This window comes from Hyla sarda, chromosome 8 (genome assembly GCF_029499605.1).
Source record: "Hyla sarda isolate aHylSar1 chromosome 8, aHylSar1.hap1, whole genome shotgun sequence".
NCBI lineage: Eukaryota > Metazoa > Chordata > Amphibia > Anura > Hylidae > Hyla > Hyla sarda.
The window spans coordinates 135813282-135834082 of record NC_079196.1 but is presented as its reverse complement, the minus strand read 5'-3'; the positions used below and the strand labels follow the sequence as shown (position 1 = coordinate 135834082).

The 20801-nt window shown below is 44.2% G+C and overlaps 1 protein-coding gene across 5 annotated transcripts in view; it reads right to left on the bottom strand.

Moving 5' to 3' along the window:
- STAT1 (signal transducer and activator of transcription 1) overlaps nucleotides 1-20801 on the bottom strand; it is a 1320138-nt gene that overhangs the window by 828810 nt on the left and 470527 nt on the right. The window lies entirely within an intron of this gene.

Sequence of the window (20801 nt, the reverse complement as noted above, 5' to 3'; positions counted from 1 at the left end):
GGGTGTTAAGGCTAACTGGACCCCTTGTTACATGCCTTGAGGGATGTAGTTTCCAAAATGGCATGCCATGTGGGGTTTTCTGCTGTTCTGGCACCATGGGCTTTCTAAATGTGACATGCCCCCCAAAAACCATTTCAGCAAAATTCACTCTCCAAAATCCCATTGTTGGTCCTTCCCTTCTGAGCCCTCTACTGCGCCCACCGAACACTTGACATACACATATGAGGTATTTCCTTACTCAAGAGAAATTACTTTACAAATTTTGGGGGGCTTTTTCTCCTATTATCAGTCTGAGACCATTGTACAGTGGTCTCTAACCTGTAGCCCTCCAGATGTTGCAAAACTACAACTCCCAGCATGCCCAGACAGCTGTTTGGGCATGCTGGAATATGTAGTTTTGCAACAGCTGGAGGGCTACAGTTTGAGACCATTATACAGTGGTCTCTAAACTGTATCCCTCCAGATCTTGCAAAACTACAACTCCTAGCATGCCCAAACAGCTGTTTGCTGTCTGGGCATGCTGGGATTTGTAGTCTTGCAACATCTGGAGGGTAACAGTTTGGAGATCACTGTGCAGTGGTCTACAAACTGTAGCCCTCCAGATGTTGCAAAACTGCAAATCCCAGCATGCCCAAACAGCATGCTGGGAGTTGTAGTTAAGTACCTCCAGCTGTTGCATAACTACATCTCCCAGCATGCCCTTCGGCAATCAGTACATGCTGGTAGTTGTAGTTTTGCAACAGCTGGAGACACACTGGTTGGAAAATACTGAGTTAGGTAACAGAACCTAACTGAAGGTTTTCCAACCAGTGTGCCCCCAGCTGTTGGAAAAGTATATCTCCCAGCATGCACAGTCTGTCAGTACATGCTGGGAGTTGTAGTTTAGCAACAGTTGGAGGCAAAATGGTTGGAAAATACTGGGTTAGGTAACAGAACCTAACTGAAGGTTTTCCAACCAGTGTGCCTCCAGCTGTTGCAAAAGTACAACTTCCAGCATGCACGGTCTGTCAGTACATGCTGGGAGCTGTAGTTTAGCAACAGTTGGAGGCAAAATGGTTGGAAAATACTGAGTTAGGTAACAGAACCTAACTGAAGGTTTTCCAACCAGTGTGCCCCCAGCTGTTGGAAAAGTATATCTCCCAGCATGCACAGTCTGTCAGTACATGCTGGGAGTTGTAGTTTAGCAACAGTTGGAGGCAAAATGGTTGGAAAATACTGAGTTAGGTAACAGAACCTAACTGAAGGTTTTCCAACCAGTGTGCCTCCAGCTGTTGCAAAAGTACAACTTCCAGCATGCACGGTCTGTCAGTACATGCTGGGAGCTGTAGTTTAGCAACAGTTGGAGGCAAAATGGTTGGAAAATACTGAGTTAAGTAACAGAACCTAACTGAAGGTTTTCCAACCAGTGTGCCCCCAGCTGTTGCAAAAGTATATCTCCCAGCATGCACAGTCTGTCAGTACATGCTGGGAGTTGTAGTTTAGCAACAGTTGGAGGCAAAATGGTTGGAAAATACTGAGTTAGGTAACAGAACCTAACTGAAGGTTTTCCAACCAGTGTGCCTCCAGCTGTTGCAAAAGTACAACTTCCAGCATGCACGGTCTGTCAGTACATGCTGGGAGCTGTAGTTTTGAAACAGCTGGAGGTTTCCCCCCCCCCCCATGTGAACGTACAGGGTTCATTCACACGGGCAGGTTTACTGTAAGTTTCCTGCTTCAAGTTTGGGCTGCGGCAAATTTTTTGCCGCAGCGCAAACTCCTAGCGGGAAACTCACCGTAACACGCCAGTGCGAATGTACCCTGAAAACACTACACTACACTAACACATAATAAAGGGTAAAACACTACATATACACCCACTTACACTGTCCCCTGCAATAAAAATGAAAAATGAATTGTACGGCAGTGTTTCCAAAACGAAGCCTCCAGCTGTAGCAAAACAACAACTCCCAGCATTTCTGGACAGCCACTGACTGCCCAGGCATGCTGGGAGTTTAGCAACAGCTGGAGGCACCCTTTTTGGGAATCACTGGTGTAGAATACCCCTATGTCCACCCCTATGCAATCCTAAATTTAGTCCTCAAATGCGTATGGCACTCTCTCATTTTGGAACCCTGTCGTATTTCAAGGAAACAGTTTAGGGCCACATATGGGGTATTTTCGTACTCGGGAGAAATTGCACTACAAATTTTGGGGGTCTTTTTCTCCTTTTACCCCTTATGAAAAGGAAAAGTTGGGGGTCCTGTTAGTGTAAAAAAAAAAATGTACACTAACATGCTGGTATTGTCCCATACTTTTTATTTTCACAAGCAGTAAAAGGAAAAAAAGATCTCCAAAATTTGTAACGCAATTTCTCCTGAGTACGGAAATACCCCATATGTGGGCGTAAAATGCTCTGCGGATGCACAACAAGGCTCAGGATTGAGAGCGCACCATGTACATTTGAGGCCTAAATTGGTGATTTGCACAGGGGTGGCTGATTTTACAGTGGTTCTGACATAAACGCAAAAAAATAAATACCCACATGTGACCCCATTTTGAAAACTACACCCCTCACGGAACGTGACAAGGGGTATAGTGAGCCTTAACACCCCACAGATGTTTGACAAATTTTCATTAAAATTGGATGGGAAAATGAAAAAAAAAATGTTCATGTTCACAAGGGAAAATAGGAAAAAAGCCCCCCAAAATTTGTAACCCCATTTCTTCTGAGTAAGAACATACCCCATATGTGGATGTAAAGTGCTCTCCTGGCGCACTACAATACTCAGAAGAGAAGGAGCGCAATTGGGATTTTGAAGAGAAAATTTGTCTGGAATGTTAGGCCATGTGTGTTTACAAAGCCCCCATAATGCCAGAACAATGGACTTTGTAAACACAAATGTAACACATGTGATCCCATTTTGGAAACTACACCTCTCATGTAATGTAATAAGGGGTACAGTGAGCATTTATGCCCCACAGGCGTCTGACATATTTTTGGAACAGTGGTCCGTGAAAATGAAAAATAAAATGTTTCATTTGCACAGCCCACTGTTCCAAAGATCTGTCAAATGCCAGTGGTGTGTAAATACTCACTGCACCCCTTATTACATTCTGTGAGGGGTGTAGTTTCAAAATGGGGTCACATGTGGGTGGGTCCACTGTTCTGGCACCACGGGGGACTTTGTAAGCGCACATGGCCCCTGACTACCATTCCAAACAAATTCTCTTCCCAAAAGCTAAATGGCGCTCCTCCTCTTCTGAACATTGTAGTTCGCCATCAGAGCAGTTGACGTCCACACATGGGGTATTTCCATACTCAGAAGAAATGGGGTTTCAAATTTTTGGGGTCATTTTCTCCTATTATCCCTTGTAAAAATGTAAAATTTAGGGAAAAACTGCATTTTAGTACAAAAAAATGTTTTTTTCATTTACACATCCAACTTTAACAAAAAGTTGTCAAACACCTGTGGGTAGTTAAAGGAGTACTCCGGTGCACACTTTTTTCATGTTATCCCATCCGGGCTGCAAAATAAAAGAAAACACACTTTATCCTTCCTGCCAACGAGCCCCCGGAGCTCCGGTACAGGGCTGTATTCTTCTTACTTCCTGTTAGCCCGGCACGTCACACAGAGCTTCAGCCTATCACCGGCAGCAGCGATGTCCCGCCTCGGCCAGTGATAGGCTGAAGCTCCGTGTGACGTGCCGGGCTAACCGGAAGTAAGAAGAATACAGTCCGGGGACCGAACACCTGTACCGGAGCTCTGGGGGCTCGTTGGCAGGTAAGATAAAGTGTGTTTTCTTTTATTTTGCAGCCCGGACGGGATAACATGAAAAAAGTGTGCACCGGAGTACTCCTTTAAGGCTCACTGTACACCTTGCTACGTTACTTAAGGGGTGTAGTTTACAAAATGGTATGCCATGTGGATATTTTTTGCTGTTCTGGCACCACAGGGGCTTCCTAAATGCGACATGCCCCCCAAAATCCATTTCAGCTAAATTTGCTTTCAAAAAGCCAAATGTGACTTCTTCTCTTCTGAGCATTGTAGTTCACCCACAGAGCATTTTACGTCCTAACATGGGGTATTTCCATACTCAGAAGAGATGGGGTAACACATTTTGGGGGACATTTTCTCCCATTACCCTTTGTAAAAATTTTAAATTTGGTGAAAAACCTGCATTTTAGTGAAAATTTTTTTTTTCCATTTACACATCCGACTTTAATGAAAAGTTGTCAAACACCTGTGGGGTGTTAAGGCTAACTGGACCCCTTGTTACATGCCTTGAGGGATGTAGTTTCCAAAATGGCATGCCATGTGGGGTTTTCTGCTGTTCTGGCACCATGGGCTTTCTAAATGTGACATGCCCCCCAAAAACCATTTCAGCAAAATTCACTCTCCAAAATCCCATTGTTGGTCCTTCCCTTCTGAGCCCTCTACTGCGCCCACCGAACACTTGACATACACATATGAGGTATTTCCTTACTCAAGAGAAATTACTTTACAAATTTTGGGGGGCTTTTTCTCCTATTATCAGTCTGAGACCATTGTACAGTGGTCTCTAACCTGTAGCCCTCCAGATGTTGCAAAACTACAACTCCCAGCATGCCCAGACAGCTGTTTGGGCATGCTGGAATATGTAGTTTTGCAACAGCTGGAGGGCTACAGTTTGAGACCATTATACAGTGGTCTCTAAACTGTATCCCTCCAGATCTTGCAAAACTACAACTCCTAGCATGCCCAAACAGCTGTTTGCTGTCTGGGCATGCTGGGATTTGTAGTCTTGCAACATCTGGAGGGTAACAGTTTGGAGATCACTGTGCAGTGGTCTACAAACTGTAGCCCTCCAGATGTTGCAAAACTGCAAATCCCAGCATGCCCAAACAGCATGCTGGGAGTTGTAGTTAAGTACCTCCAGCTGTTGCATAACTACATCTCCCAGCATGCCCTTCGGCAATCAGTACATGCTGGTAGTTGTAGTTTTGCAACAGCTGGAGACACACTGGTTGGAAAATACTGAGTTAGGTAACAGAACCTAACTGAAGGTTTTCCAACCAGTGTGCCCCCAGCTGTTGGAAAAGTATATCTCCCAGCATGCACAGTCTGTCAGTACATGCTGGGAGTTGTAGTTTAGCAACAGTTGGAGGCAAAATGGTTGGAAAATACTGGGTTAGGTAACAGAACCTAACTGAAGGTTTTCCAACCAGTGTGCCTCCAGCTGTTGCAAAAGTACAACTTCCAGCATGCACGGTCTGTCAGTACATGCTGGGAGCTGTAGTTTAGCAACAGTTGGAGGCAAAATGGTTGGAAAATACTGAGTTAGGTAACAGAACCTAACTGAAGGTTTTCCAACCAGTGTGCCCCCAGCTGTTGGAAAAGTATATCTCCCAGCATGCACAGTCTGTCAGTACATGCTGGGAGTTGTAGTTTAGCAACAGTTGGAGGCAAAATGGTTGGAAAATACTGAGTTAGGTAACAGAACCTAACTGAAGGTTTTCCAACCAGTGTGCCTCCAGCTGTTGCAAAAGTACAACTTCCAGCATGCACGGTCTGTCAGTACATGCTGGGAGCTGTAGTTTAGCAACAGTTGGAGGCAAAATGGTTGGAAAATACTGAGTTAAGTAACAGAACCTAACTGAAGGTTTTCCAACCAGTGTGCCCCCAGCTGTTGCAAAAGTATATCTCCCAGCATGCACAGTCTGTCAGTACATGCTGGGAGTTGTAGTTTAGCAACAGTTGGAGGCAAAATGGTTGGAAAATACTGAGTTAGGTAACAGAACCTAACTGAAGGTTTTCCAACCAGTGTGCCTCCAGCTGTTGCAAAAGTACAACTTCCAGCATGCACGGTCTGTCAGTACATGCTGGGAGCTGTAGTTTTGAAACAGCTGGAGGTTTCCCCCCCCCCCATGTGAACGTACAGGGTTCATTCACACGGGCAGGTTTACTGTAAGTTTCCTGCTTCAAGTTTGGGCTGCGGCAAATTTTTTGCCGCAGCGCAAACTCCTAGCGGGAAACTCACCGTAACACGCCAGTGCGAATGTACCCTGAAAACACTACACTACACTAACACATAATAAAGGGTAAAACACTACATATACACCCACTTACACTGTCCCCTGCAATAAAAATGAAAAATGAATTGTACGGCAGTGTTTCCAAAACGAAGCCTCCAGCTGTAGCAAAACAACAACTCCCAGCATTTCTGGACAGCCACTGACTGTCCAGGCATGCTGGGAGTTTAGCAACAGCTGGAGGCACCCTTTTTGGGAATCACTGGTGTAGAATACCCCTATGTCCACCCCTATGCAATCCTAAATTTAGTCCTCAAATGCGCATGGCACTCTCTCATTTTGGAACCCTGTCGTATTTCAAGGAAACAGTTTAGGGCCACATATGGGGTATTTTCGTACTCGGGAGAAATTGCACTACAAATTTTGGGGGTCTTTTTCTCCTTTTACCCCTTATGAAAAGGAAAAGTTGGGGGTCCTGTTAGTGTAAAAAAAAAAATGTACACTAACATGCTGGTATTGTCCCATACTTTTTATTTTCACAAGCAGTAAAAGGAAAAAAAGATCTCCAAAATTTGTAACGCAATTTCTCCTGAGTACGGAAATACCCCATATGTGGGCGTAAAATGCTCTGCGGATGCACAACAAGGCTCAGGATTGAGAGCGCACCATGTACATTTGAGGCCTAAATTGGTGATTTGCACAGGGGTGGCTGATTTTACAGTGGTTCTGACATAAACGCAAAAAAATAAATACCCACATGTGACCCCATTTTGAAAACTACACCCCTCACGGAACGTGACAAGGGGTATAGTGAGCCTTAACACCCCACAGATGTTTGACAAATTTTCATTAAAATTGGATGGGAAAATGAAAAAAAAAATGTTCATGTTCACAAGGGAAAATAGGAAAAAAGCCCCCCAAAATTTGTAACCCCATTTCTTCTGAGTAAGAACATACCCCATATGTGGATGTAAAGTGCTCTCCTGGCGCACTACAATACTCAGAAGAGAAGGAGCGCAATTGGGATTTTGAAGAGAAAATTTGTCTGGAATGTTAGGCCATGTGTGTTTACAAAGCCCCCATAATGCCAGAACAATGGACTTTGTAAACACAAATGTAACACATGTGATCCCATTTTGGAAACTACACCTCTCATGTAATGTAATAAGGGGTACAGTGAGCATTTATGCCCCACAGGCGTCTGACATATTTTTGGAACAGTGGTCCGTGAAAATGAAAAATAAAATGTTTCATTTGCACAGCCCACTGTTCCAAAGATCTGTCAAACGCCAGTGGTGTGTAAATACTCACTGCACCCCTTATTACATTCTGTGAGGGGTGTAGTTTCAAAATGGGGTCACATGTGGGTGGGTCCACTGTTCTGGCACCACGGGGGACTTTGTAAGCGCACATGGCCCCTGACTACCATTCCAAACAAATTCTCTTCCCAAAAGCTAAATGGCGCTCCTCCTCTTCTGAACATTGTAGTTCGCCATCAGAGCAGTTGACGTCCACACATGGGGTATTTCCATACTCAGAAGAAATGGGGTTTCAAATTTTTGGGGTCATTTTCTCCTATTATCCCTTGTAAAAATGTAAAATTTAGGGAAAAACTGCATTTTAGTACAAAAAAATGTTTTTTTCATTTACACATCCAACTTTAACAAAAAGTTGTCAAACACCTGTGGGTAGTTAAAGGAGTACTCCGGTGCACACTTTTTTCATGTTATCCCATCCGGGCTGCAAAATAAAAGAAAACGCACTTTATCCTTCCTGCCAACGAGCCCCCGGAGCTCCGGTACAGGGCTGTATTCTTCTTACTTCCTGTTAGCCCGGCACGTCACACAGAGCTTCAGCCTATCACCGGCAGCAGCGATGTCCCGCCTCGGCCAGTGATAGGCTGAAGCTCCGTGTGACGTGCCGGGCTAACCGGAAGTAAGAAGAATACAGTCCGGGGACCGAACACCTGTACCGGAGCTCTGGGGGCTCGTTGGCAGGTAAGATAAAGTGTGTTTTCTTTTATTTTGCAGCCCGGACGGGATAACATGAAAAAAGTGTGCACCGGAGTACTCCTTTAAGGCTCACTGTACACCTTGCTACGTTACTTAAGGGGTGTAGTTTACAAAATGGTATGCCATGTGGATATTTTTTGCTGTTCTGGCACCACAGGGGCTTCCTAAATGCGACATGCCCCCCAAAATCCATTTCAGCTAAATTTGCTTTCAAAAAGCCAAATGTGACTTCTTCTCTTCTGAGCATTGTAGTTCACCCACAGAGCATTTTACGTCCTAACATGGGGTATTTCCATACTCAGAAGAGATGGGGTAACACATTTTGGGGGACATTTTCTCCCATTACCCTTTGTAAAAATTTTAAATTTGGTGAAAAACCTGCATTTTAGTGAAAATTTTTTTTTTCCATTTACACATCCGACTTTAATGAAAAGTTGTCAAACACCTGTGGGGTGTTAAGGCTAACTGGACCCCTTGTTACATGCCTTGAGGGATGTAGTTTCCAAAATGGCATGCCATGTGGGGTTTTCTGCTGTTCTGGCACCATGGGCTTTCTAAATGTGACATGCCCCCCAAAAACCATTTCAGCAAAATTCACTCTCCAAAATCCCATTGTTGGTCCTTCCCTTCTGAGCCCTCTACTGCGCCCACCGAACACTTGACATACACATATGAGGTATTTCCTTACTCAAGAGAAATTACTTTACAAATTTTGGGGGGCTTTTTCTCCTATTATCAGTCTGAGACCATTGTACAGTGGTCTCTAACCTGTAGCCCTCCAGATGTTGCAAAACTACAACTCCCAGCATGCCCAGACAGCTGTTTGGGCATGCTGGAATATGTAGTTTTGCAACAGCTGGAGGGCTACAGTTTGAGACCATTATACAGTGGTCTCTAAACTGTATCCCTCCAGATCTTGCAAAACTACAACTCCTAGCATGCCCAAACAGCTGTTTGCTGTCTGGGCATGCTGGGATTTGTAGTCTTGCAACATCTGGAGGGTAACAGTTTGGAGATCACTGTGCAGTGGTCTACAAACTGTAGCCCTCCAGATGTTGCAAAACTGCAAATCCCAGCATGCCCAAACAGCATGCTGGGAGTTGTAGTTAAGTACCTCCAGCTGTTGCATAACTACATCTCCCAGCATGCCCTGCGGCAATCAGTACATGCTGGTAGTTGTAGTTTTGCAACAGCTGGAGACACACTGGTTGGAAAATACTGAGTTAGGTAACAGAACCTAACTGAAGGTTTTCCAACCAGTGTGCCCCCAGCTGTTGGAAAAGTATATCTCCCAGCATGCACAGTCTGTCAGTACATGCTGGGAGTTGTAGTTTAGCAACAGTTGGAGGCAAAATGGTTGGAAAATACTGGGTTAGGTAACAGAACCTAACTGAAGGTTTTCCAACCAGTGTGCCTCCAGCTGTTGCAAAAGTACAACTTCCAGCATGCACGGTCTGTCAGTACATGCTGGGAGCTGTAGTTTAGCAACAGTTGGAGGCAAAATGGTTGGAAAATACTGAGTTAGGTAACAGAACCTAACTGAAGGTTTTCCAACCAGTGTGCCCCCAGCTGTTGGAAAAGTATATCTCCCAGCATGCACAGTCTGTCAGTACATGCTGGGAGTTGTAGTTTAGCAACAGTTGGAGGCAAAATGGTTGGAAAATACTGAGTTAGGTAACAGAACCTAACTGAAGGTTTTCCAACCAGTGTGCCTCCAGCTGTTGCAAAAGTACAACTTCCAGCATGCACGGTCTGTCAGTACATGCTGGGAGCTGTAGTTTAGCAACAGTTGGAGGCAAAATGGTTGGAAAATACTGAGTTAAGTAACAGAACCTAACTGAAGGTTTTCCAACCAGTGTGCCCCCAGCTGTTGCAAAAGTATATCTCCCAGCATGCACAGTCTGTCAGTACATGCTGGGAGTTGTAGTTTAGCAACAGTTGGAGGCAAAATGGTTGGAAAATACTGAGTTAGGTAACAGAACCTAACTGAAGGTTTTCCAACCAGTGTGCCTCCAGCTGTTGCAAAAGTACAACTTCCAGCATGCACGGTCTGTCAGTACATGCTGGGAGCTGTAGTTTTGAAACAGCTGGAGGTTTCCCCCCCCCCCATGTGAACGTACAGGGTTCATTCACACGGGCAGGTTTACTGTAAGTTTCCTGCTTCAAGTTTGGGCTGCGGCAAATTTTTTGCCGCAGCGCAAACTCCTAGCGGGAAACTCACCGTAACACGCCAGTGCGAATGTACCCTGAAAACACTACACTACACTAACACATAATAAAGGGTAAAACACTACATATACACCCACTTACACTGTCCCCTGCAATAAAAATGAAAAATGAATTGTACGGCAGTGTTTCCAAAACGAAGCCTCCAGCTGTAGCAAAACAACAACTCCCAGCATTTCTGGACAGCCACTGACTGTCCAGGCATGCTGGGAGTTTAGCAACAGCTGGAGGCACCCTTTTTGGGAATCACTGGTGTAGAATACCCCTATGTCCACCCCTATGCAATCCTAAATTTAGTCCTCAAATGCGCATGGCACTCTCTCATTTTGGAACCCTGTCGTATTTCAAGGAAACAGTTTAGGGCCACATATGGGGTATTTTCGTACTCGGGAGAAATTGCACTACAAATTTTGGGGGTCTTTTTCTCCTTTTACCCCTTATGAAAAGGAAAAGTTGGGGGTCCTGTTAGTGTAAAAAAAAAAATGTACACTAACATGCTGGTATTGTCCCATACTTTTTATTTTCACAAGCAGTAAAAGGAAAAAAAGATCTCCAAAATTTGTAACGCAATTTCTCCTGAGTACGGAAATACCCCATATGTGGGCGTAAAATGCTCTGCGGATGCACAACAAGGCTCAGGATTGAGAGCGCACCATGTACATTTGAGGCCTAAATTGGTGATTTGCACAGGGGTGGCTGATTTTACAGTGGTTCTGACATAAACGCAAAAAAATAAATACCCACATGTGACCCCATTTTGAAAACTACACCCCTCACGGAACGTGACAAGGGGTATAGTGAGCCTTAACACCCCACAGATGTTTGACAAATTTTCATTAAAATTGGATGGGAAAATGAAAAAAAAAATGTTCATGTTCACAAGGGAAAATAGGAAAAAAGCCCCCCAAAATTTGTAACCCCATTTCTTCTGAGTAAGAACATACCCCATATGTGGATGTAAAGTGCTCTCCTGGCGCACTACAATACTCAGAAGAGAAGGAGCGCAATTGGGATTTTGAAGAGAAAATTTGTCTGGAATGTTAGGCCATGTGTGTTTACAAAGCCCCCATAATGCCAGAACAATGGACTTTGTAAACACAAATGTAACACATGTGATCCCATTTTGGAAACTACACCTCTCATGTAATGTAATAAGGGGTACAGTGAGCATTTATGCCCCACAGGCGTCTGACATATTTTTGGAACAGTGGTCCGTGAAAATGAAAAATAAAATGTTTCATTTGCACAGCCCACTGTTCCAAAGATCTGTCAAACGCCAGTGGTGTGTAAATACTCACTGCACCCCTTATTACATTCTGTGAGGGGTGTAGTTTCAAAATGGGGTCACATGTGGGTGGGTCCACTGTTCTGGCACCACGGGGGACTTTGTAAGCGCACATGGCCCCTGACTACCATTCCAAACAAATTCTCTTCCCAAAAGCTAAATGGCGCTCCTCCTCTTCTGAACATTGTAGTTCGCCATCAGAGCAGTTGACGTCCACACATGGGGTATTTCCATACTCAGAAGAAATGGGGTTTCAAATTTTTGGGGTCATTTTCTCCTATTATCCCTTGTAAAAATGTAAAATTTAGGGAAAAACTGCATTTTAGTACAAAAAAATGTTTTTTTCATTTACACATCCAACTTTAACAAAAAGTTGTCAAACACCTGTGGGTAGTTAAAGGAGTACTCCGGTGCACACTTTTTTCATGTTATCCCATCCGGGCTGCAAAATAAAAGAAAACACACTTTATCCTTCCTGCCAACGAGCCCCCGGAGCTCCGGTACAGGGCTGTATTCTTCTTACTTCCTGTTAGCCCGGCACGTCACACAGAGCTTCAGCCTATCACCGGCAGCAGCGATGTCCCGCCTCGGCCAGTGATAGGCTGAAGCTCCGTGTGACGTGCCGGGCTAACCGGAAGTAAGAAGAATACAGTCCGGGGACCGAACACCTGTACCGGAGCTCTGGGGGCTCGTTGGCAGGTAAGATAAAGTGTGTTTTCTTTTATTTTGCAGCCCGGACGGGATAACATGAAAAAGTGTGCACCGGAGTACTCCTTTAAGGCTCACTGTACACCTTGCTACGTTACTTAAGGGGTGTAGTTTACAAAATGGTATGCCATGTGGATATTTTTTGCTGTTCTGGCACCACAGGGGCTTCCTAAATGCGACATGCCCCCCAAAATCCATTTCAGCTAAATTTGCTTTCAAAAAGCCAAATGTGACTTCTTCTCTTCTGAGCATTGTAGTTCACCCACAGAGCATTTTACGTCCTAACATGGGGTATTTCCATACTCAGAAGAGATGGGGTAACACATTTTGGGGGACATTTTCTCCCATTACCCTTTGTAAAAATTTTAAATTTGGTGAAAAACCTGCATTTTAGTGAAAAATTTTTTTTTCCATTTACACATCCGACTTTAATGAAAAGTTGTCAAACACCTGTGGGGTGTTAAGGCTAACTGGACCCCTTGTTACATGCCTTGAGGGATGTAGTTTCCAAAATGGCATGCCATGTGGGGTTTTCTGCTGTTCTGGCACCATGGGCTTTCTAAATGTGACATGCCCCCCAAAAACCATTTCAGCAAAATTCACTCTCCAAAATCCCATTGTTGGTCCTTCCCTTCTGAGCCCTCTACTGCGCCCACCGAACACTTGACATACACATATGAGGTATTTCCTTACTCAAGAGAAATTACTTTACAAATTTTGGGGGGCTTTTTCTCCTATTATCACTTGTAAAAATTCAAAAACTGGGTCTACAAGAACATGCGAGTGTAAAAAATTAAGATTTTGAATTTTCTCCTTCACTTTGCTGCTATTCCTGTGAAACACCTAAAGGGTTAACACACTTACTGAATGTCATTTTGGATACTTGGTCATTTATGGGGTATTTCTAATATGAAGGCCCTTCAAATCCACTTCGAAACTGAACTGGTCCCTGAAAAATTCCGATTTTTAAAATTGTGTGAAAAATTGGAAAATTGCTGCTGAACTTTGAAGCCCTCTGATGTCTTCCAAAAGTAAAAACATGTCAACTTTATGATGCAAACAAAAAGTAGACATATTGTGTATGTGAATCAATGTATTATTTATTTGGAATATCCATTTTCCTTATAAGCAGAGAGCTTCAAAGTTAAAAAAATGCAAAATTTAAAAATTTTTCATCAAATTTTGGAATTTTTCACCAAGTATTGATAAAATTTTACCACTAACATAAAGTAGAATATGTCACGAAAAAACAATCTCGGAATCAGAATGAACGGTAAAAGCATCCCAGAGTTATTAATGCTTGAAGTTACAGTGGACAGAAGTTAAAAAAATGGCCAGGTCCTTAAGGTATATTTGAGCTGGGTCCTTAAGGGGTTAAAGACACCACATGGTTTACAAGTCCTCCATTCCTGCTCCGTTCTACGTCTTGCAACATTAAATCTAATTCGTTTGAATTGGTAGACCCGGATGCAGATGAAGAAATCTGACCTTAAAGGGGTACTCCGGTGAAAACCTCTTTTCTTTTAAATCAACTGGTGGCAGAAAGTTAAACATGTTTGTAAATTACTTCTATTAAAAAATATTAATCCTTCCTGTACATTTTAGCTGCTGAATACTACAGAGGAAATTCTTTTCATTCTGGACATCACGACCACAGTTCTCTCTGCTGACTTTATCATAATAATAACGCTTTATTTATTGTTGTCCTTAGTGGGATTTGAACCCAAGTCCCCAGCACTGCAAGGCAGCAATGCTAAAATGGACAGAGATGTCAGCAGAGAGCACTGTGTTCGTGATGTCATCAGTGTTCCAAAAAGAAAGGAATTTCCTCTGTAGCATTCAGCAGCTAAGTACTGGAAGGATTAAGATTTTTTAATAGAAGTAATTTACAAATATGTTTAACTTTCTGCCACCAGTTGATTTAAAAGAAAAAAGGTTTTCACCGGAGTACCCCTTTAAGTATCTATTCTACGTACGGTGACTTCAGATAACCAACTCAAATATCATCGTTTCGACAGGTTCTCCACCTGGATGTCACTTGTTCGGATGCTATAGCCTGTCTACTTCATATAGCTCAGTCTTACAAGTCAGAATTTCCTGTGGGCCAGAAGTCATGCAAAGGTTGGCACCACTGTAAGCACGCATTTAACATTCCCAATATGGAAAGGTCAAAAGACATACCAAATTGCACTATACAACATGATTGTTATGTTAAAGAAATAGACTACCTCACTGACCAAAACGGTATACTAAGAATAGGAGGCAGTCTTCAAGAAGCCAAAGTGGAATTGGGGGAGAAATATCCTGTAATAATTCCTGGATATCATCACGTTACGACTCTGCTCGTGCGGCACCATCATATTCAAAGTAAAACATCAAGGCCGATTGTTTACCGAAGGGAATCTACGAGCTGCCAGACTATGGATAGTGGGATATAAGAGGTGTGTGAGCAAGCTCATCTTCAACTGCGTTACCTGTCACAAACTTCGTGGCATGTTCCAGAACCTGAAGATGGCCAGTCTTCCAGCTGAGAGGCTCAGTACAGATCCTGCTTTCACCAACATTGGTCTAGTAACATAGTAACATAGTTCTTGAGGTTGAAAAAAGACCAGAGTCCATCAAGTTCAACCTAAATCCCTACTGAGTCCCTACTGAGTTGATCCAGAGGAAGGCAAAAAACCCTCATACTAGAGGTAAAAATTTCTTCCCGACTCCAAATATGGCAGTCAGAAAAAATCCCTGGATCAACGTTCTGTCCCTAAAAATCTAGTATACATAACCAGCGATGTTATTACTCTCCAAAAATGCATCCAGACCCGTTTTGAACTCTATTACAGAGTTCACCATGACCACCTCCTCCGGGAGAGAATTCCACAGTCGCACTGCTCTTACAGTGAAGAACCCCCGTCTGTGCTGCTGTAGAAACCTTCTTTCTTCTAAACATAGAGGATGCCCCCTTGTTATAGATACAGTCCTGAGTATAAATAGAACATGGGAGAGATCTCTGTATGGCCCCCTGATATATTTATACATAGTTATTAGGTCGCCTCTAAGCCTTCTTTTTTCTAAACTAAACAACCCTAATTCTGATAATCTTTGTGTGTACAGTGATCCCCCGACATATGAAGGCCCCGACATATGATCATTTCAACATATGATGGCCTCTCAGAGCCCATCGTATGTTGAAGGCAGCCTCGACATATGATGCTTCTGTGTGTCGGGGCCATCGTACAAACAGCTATCTGACAGCGCTGACAACTTCAACAACTGACAGATAGTTGTTTAATGTGCCCCGTTCTGCCTCCTGTTACTCACATGTTGTCCTGCTAACTCACAGAGGCTTCCACTGTGAGCTCTGTGTAAGCCCCCCCCCCCCCAGTGCAGCCATAGCCAATAGCCTGCAGCATCTTGCTGCAGGCATCCAATGAGCTGCTCCCCTTCCTTTCGTATAGAGCTGTAGTCGGCAGGATCGTAATGGAGGACATTCTGTCTCCCCTGAAGGTATTTAAAGAACTGTACAGTACTGTATGCAATGTCACACGTCACATACAATACATAGACACACTATACACCCCATACATCAATGTTTCCCTATCAGTGGGCCTCCAGCTATTGTAAAACTATAACTCCCAGCATGCCCAGACAGTCAATGGCTGTACATGCATGCTGGGAGTTGTAGTTGTGCAACAGCTGGAGGCACCCTGGTTTGTTAAAAACTCCCCATACACTCCACATACAATGGTCATCCCAGAACCAATTAGCAGTTTCCCATAGCGATATGTATTCAACATACAATGGTTCCGAGGCCCCAGAACCAATTACTATTTTTACATAGACATATGTACTCGACATATGATGGTTTCAACATATGATGGTTCTCCTGGAACCAATTAATATCATATGTTGAGGGACCACTGTACTGTAGTCCTCCCATTCCCCGTATTACCCTGGTTGCCCGTCTTTGAACCCTCTCCAGCTCCACTATATCTTTCTTGTACACTGGTGCCCAGTACTGTACACAGTATTCCATGTGTGGTCTGACTAGTGATTTGTACAGGGGTAGAATTATTTCCTTGTTGTGGGCATCTATGCCCCTATTGATGCACCCCATGATTTTATTAACCTTGGCAGCAGCTGCCCGACACTGGTCACTACAGCTAAATTTACTGTTAACTAAGACTCCTAAGTCCTTTTCTATGTCAGTCGTCCCAAGTGTTCTCCCATTTAATACATAATCCTAGCCCGGATTTGTCCTCCCCATGTGCAATACCTTACATTTATCAGTGTTGAACCTCATTTGCCACTTCCCAGCCCAAACCTCTAACCTATCCAGATCCATTTGTAACAGTGCACTGTCCTCTATTGTGTTTACCGCTTTACAGAGTTTAGTGTCATCTGCAAAGATTGTTACTTTACTATTCAACCCCTCTACAAGGTCATTATTAAATATATTAAACAGAACAGGATCCAAGACAGACCCATGTGGTACCCCACAGTAACAGTCTAGATGTATTTGGTCCTTGGTCAGTGGCTACAAGGCACACTAAAGGTATTCATGCCAGTGCAAATCGCTGGGCAACCATGTCTACTAGTATGACCAGCAGATCTGTCCATATAGAATTGTTTTTCAAGTTTCATAAATGCACTTCCACATTTTATTGCCGTCAGAGGGCCCATGAAGCATATTCGTTCGGATAGAGGCATGAATTTCGTTGGAGCAGTAAAAGAGCTTCAAATTCCTTCCAACTTGGACATTCAAATTCCTTCCAACTTGGACCAATGTGGAAAGATACTTAAACGAGCAAGGATGCACTTTGACCTTTAATTCACCTCATTCTTCTCCCATGGGTGGCATCTGGGAAAGGATAATAGGGATAGCAAGGAAAATCTTGGATTATATCTTCTTGCAGGTGGAGAGTTGTAACAAGTGGCGCTCCAGCCGGACATACCGGCCGTGAGCGCATCCTCTCCTGTGTCTCAGCTCCCGGCAGGGCTGGGTTTCGCATCGGGGGATGCGCCCGCATCCGAGTCCCAGCCTGTCACTCACCTCCATCCCCGGTCTCTGTCCCTCTTCTCTGACGCGCACGCCCCGCCTTTTAGTGCGCGCGCATGCTTGAGCTTTGAAATTTAAAGGCCAGTGCGCCCATAATTGGTAGTTGCGCCTGCACCTTTTTTTATAACTTTTCCCTCCTCCCTAGCACCCCTTTGTTTGCCTTGCGCCTTAGAGAAAGCAGTTCCCGTTATTCCTTGCCGTGTGCCAGACCTTTTGCATTCCGTGACCCGACCGTGTTTCTAGCCGCCAGCCTATTGACCTTCTGCTATCCTAATGACTATATTCCTGTGCCGCCTGCCCTGATCTCCAGCTTGCCTGACTACGTCCTGCCTGTTCCCTTGGTACCACGCTTCACCTCAGCCGCCTGTGTGGACGAGTCATGCCAGGGGAAGCGACCTGGGTGTCGCCTGCCGCAGCAAGCTCAACCCACCTTGCGGTGGGCTCTGTTGAAAACCAACGGCACCTTACACTCCACTCCCTGGCACAGCCCGCGTCATCTGCAACACAGGTCCAGCGGATCTACTGCATCACCTGTTCCAGACTACTGTGGAATTACAGATCTACTACTCCCTGGGTATTTATGCCATTTTGTCTCTGCTCGTCAGGACAACTGGCTAGATCTTCTTCCCTGGGCCGAATTTTCCTATAATCAGAAGAACTCTGAGTCCACAAAGACATCTCTGTTTTTTATTGTTTTTGGTCATCATCCTAGGTCTCCTCTTCCGGTCCCAGTCTGTTCCACACTTCCTGCCGTAGATGAACTTGTCAGAGATTTCTCCTCCATTTGGCAACAGACTCGGCAATCTTTATCTCTGGCCTCCTCCCGAATGAAGAATCAGGCAGACAAGGAAAGAAGATCTCCTCCATCCTTCTCTCCTGGTGATAAAGTTTGGTTATCTTTTAAATTCATCCGGTTTAAAATTCCAAGTTACAAACTTGGTCCTCGTTTCCTGGGTCCGTTAGAGGTATTCGAAAAATCAATCCAGTTTCATACAAACTCCGCTTGCCACCTTCTTTACGCATTCCTAACTTTTTTCATTTTTCTCTCCTCAAACCTCTGGTTATCAACCGTTCTTCTCAAAGAAAAAATTTCGCTCCAAATCCTGTCTCCGGTTCCTCAGATATTTTTCAAGTTAAAGAAATCCTGGCCTCTAAAATTGTTCATGGCAAAACTGTTTTGGGGTTGATTGGAGTGGTTTTGGTCCTGAGGAGAGGTCCTGGGAGCCGGAGGAAAACATCTTGGACCGTAATCTCCTTAAAACATTTTTGTCCCACAAGAAGAGGGGGAGACCAAAGGGGGGGGGTACTGTAACAAGCGGCGCTCCGGCCGGACATACCGGCCGTGAGCGCATCCTCTTCCACGTCTCAGCTCCCGGCAGGGCTGGGTTTCACATTGCGGGACGCGCCCGCATGCGAGTCCCACCCTGTCACTCACCTCCGTCCCCGGCCTCTGTCCCTCTGCTCCGACAAGCGCGCCCCGCCTACTAGTGAGGTTTGAAATTTAAAGGGCCAGTGCGCCCGTAATTAGTAGTTGCACCTGCACCTTTTTTATACGTTTTCCCTCCTCCCTAGCACCCCTGTCTTTGTTTGCCTAGCGCCTTAGAGAAAGCAGTTCCCGTTATTCCTTGCCGTGTACCAGATTTTTTGCATTCCGTGACCCGACCGTGTTTCTAGCCACCAGCCTATTGACCTTCTGTTATCCTACTGACTACGCTCCTGTGCTTCCTGCCCTGACCTCCAGCTTGCCTGACTACATCCTGCCTGTTCCCTTGATACCACGATTCACCTCAGCCGCCTGTGTGGTCGAGTCGTGCCAGGGGTAGCGACCTGGGTGTCGCCTGCCGCAGCAAGCCCAACCCACCTTGCGGTGGGCTCTGGTGAAAACCAGCGGCACCTTAGACTCTGCACCCTGGCACAGCCCGCATCATCTGCCACACAGGTCCAGTGGATCGACTGCATCACCTGTTCCAGACTACCGTGGAATTACGGATCTACTACTCCCTGGGTACCTGCCAGCTGTGGTGAGTCTTACAGAAGTACAAGATTCACACATGAAAGTTTGACCACCTTCTTTGCTGAAGTTTCAGCTATCATGAATTTAAGACCGTTTACTACCCTTTCCAGCGACCATGAAGATTTGACCATCCATACTCCTGCCATGTTACTCATGCAGAAGACCAGCACTCTGAGTGCTCCTCTTGGAGACTTCAATGATAAAGACCTATACAGACGACAATGGAGACAGGTGCAAAGTCTTTCTAATGCCTTCTGGGACAGGTGGAGGAAACAGTATATGTCTACCCTACAATCGAGAAAGAAGTGGCAAACTAACAAGCCGAACATCAGACCTGGGGATGTCGTGCTCATGAAAGACAACCAGTTCCATCGGAAAGAGTGGCCATTGGGCCTCATCACCAACACATTCCCAAGCAAAGATGGGAATGTATGCAAAGCTGAAGTCCAAGTGTGGAAGCTTGAAGAGTGTAAGTTATTCCTCAGGCCAGTGGCAGAACTTGTTTTGTTGTTCTGCCTAGCAGGGTTTGAGAAGCATTTACAATTTGCTTTCTGTCCCTGTCACTAAATCTGAGAGTTCATTGGTCTGGTTATAGCACCATCTATTGGTGGAAAGTTGTATTACACCTTCTTTTTCTTGTTATAAGAATTCTGCCTTGTGGGTGGTGCTATGCATTGTGGTTTGTTGCAAGGCATTCTGGGAAGAAGAAGGGGCCAGTCCTTAGTCTCCTGGACACCAGATCAGAGCTGCCCTTACATTTCTCCTTCTAAAACTCCACCATCTATGTAACAGCATATCTGATGAGTCACTTACCTCTGTTACTAGGACATTTTGGTATTCAGAGCTGTGAAGTTGTTTGTATTACTACTCAGGGAGTTAACTGTGTAGATGTAGACTGTTAGCTAGCCATGCAATCCTATATATGGGCAGCCATTTTAACATGTGCTTCACTGTTATGTAATGTATGATACATGCGGTTCTTATACTCTGTACATATACATATTAAACATATTATTTGTATTTCTATAGTTTTACCACATATTACAACATGTTGACCAATAAACCTGTTGAACTACATAGAACAGTCCTCCTATTTGGAAGACAGGAATGGTTTACGCTGAATGTCAGACTGCACACTGTGTGAACATGTAAGAAGACAGAACAGAGAGTACTCGTAATCTCAGCTCATTACCTGTATAAAAGAAACCTAGGAGCCATAAATCTTGCTGATTGATAGGGGATCAAATATTTATTTCACTTAGTCAAATGCAAATAAATTAATAATTTATTTGAAATTATTATTATTAATCTGAATTGTTTTGTTATTATTCTGTCTCTCACTGTTCAAATAAACCTACCATTAAAGGGGTATTCCAGGCACAACCTTTTTTATATATATATATATATATATATATACATACATATCAACTGGCTCCGGAAAGTTAAACAAATTTGTAAATTACTTCTATTAAAAAATCTTAATCCTTCCAATAGTTTTTAGCTTCTGAAGTTTT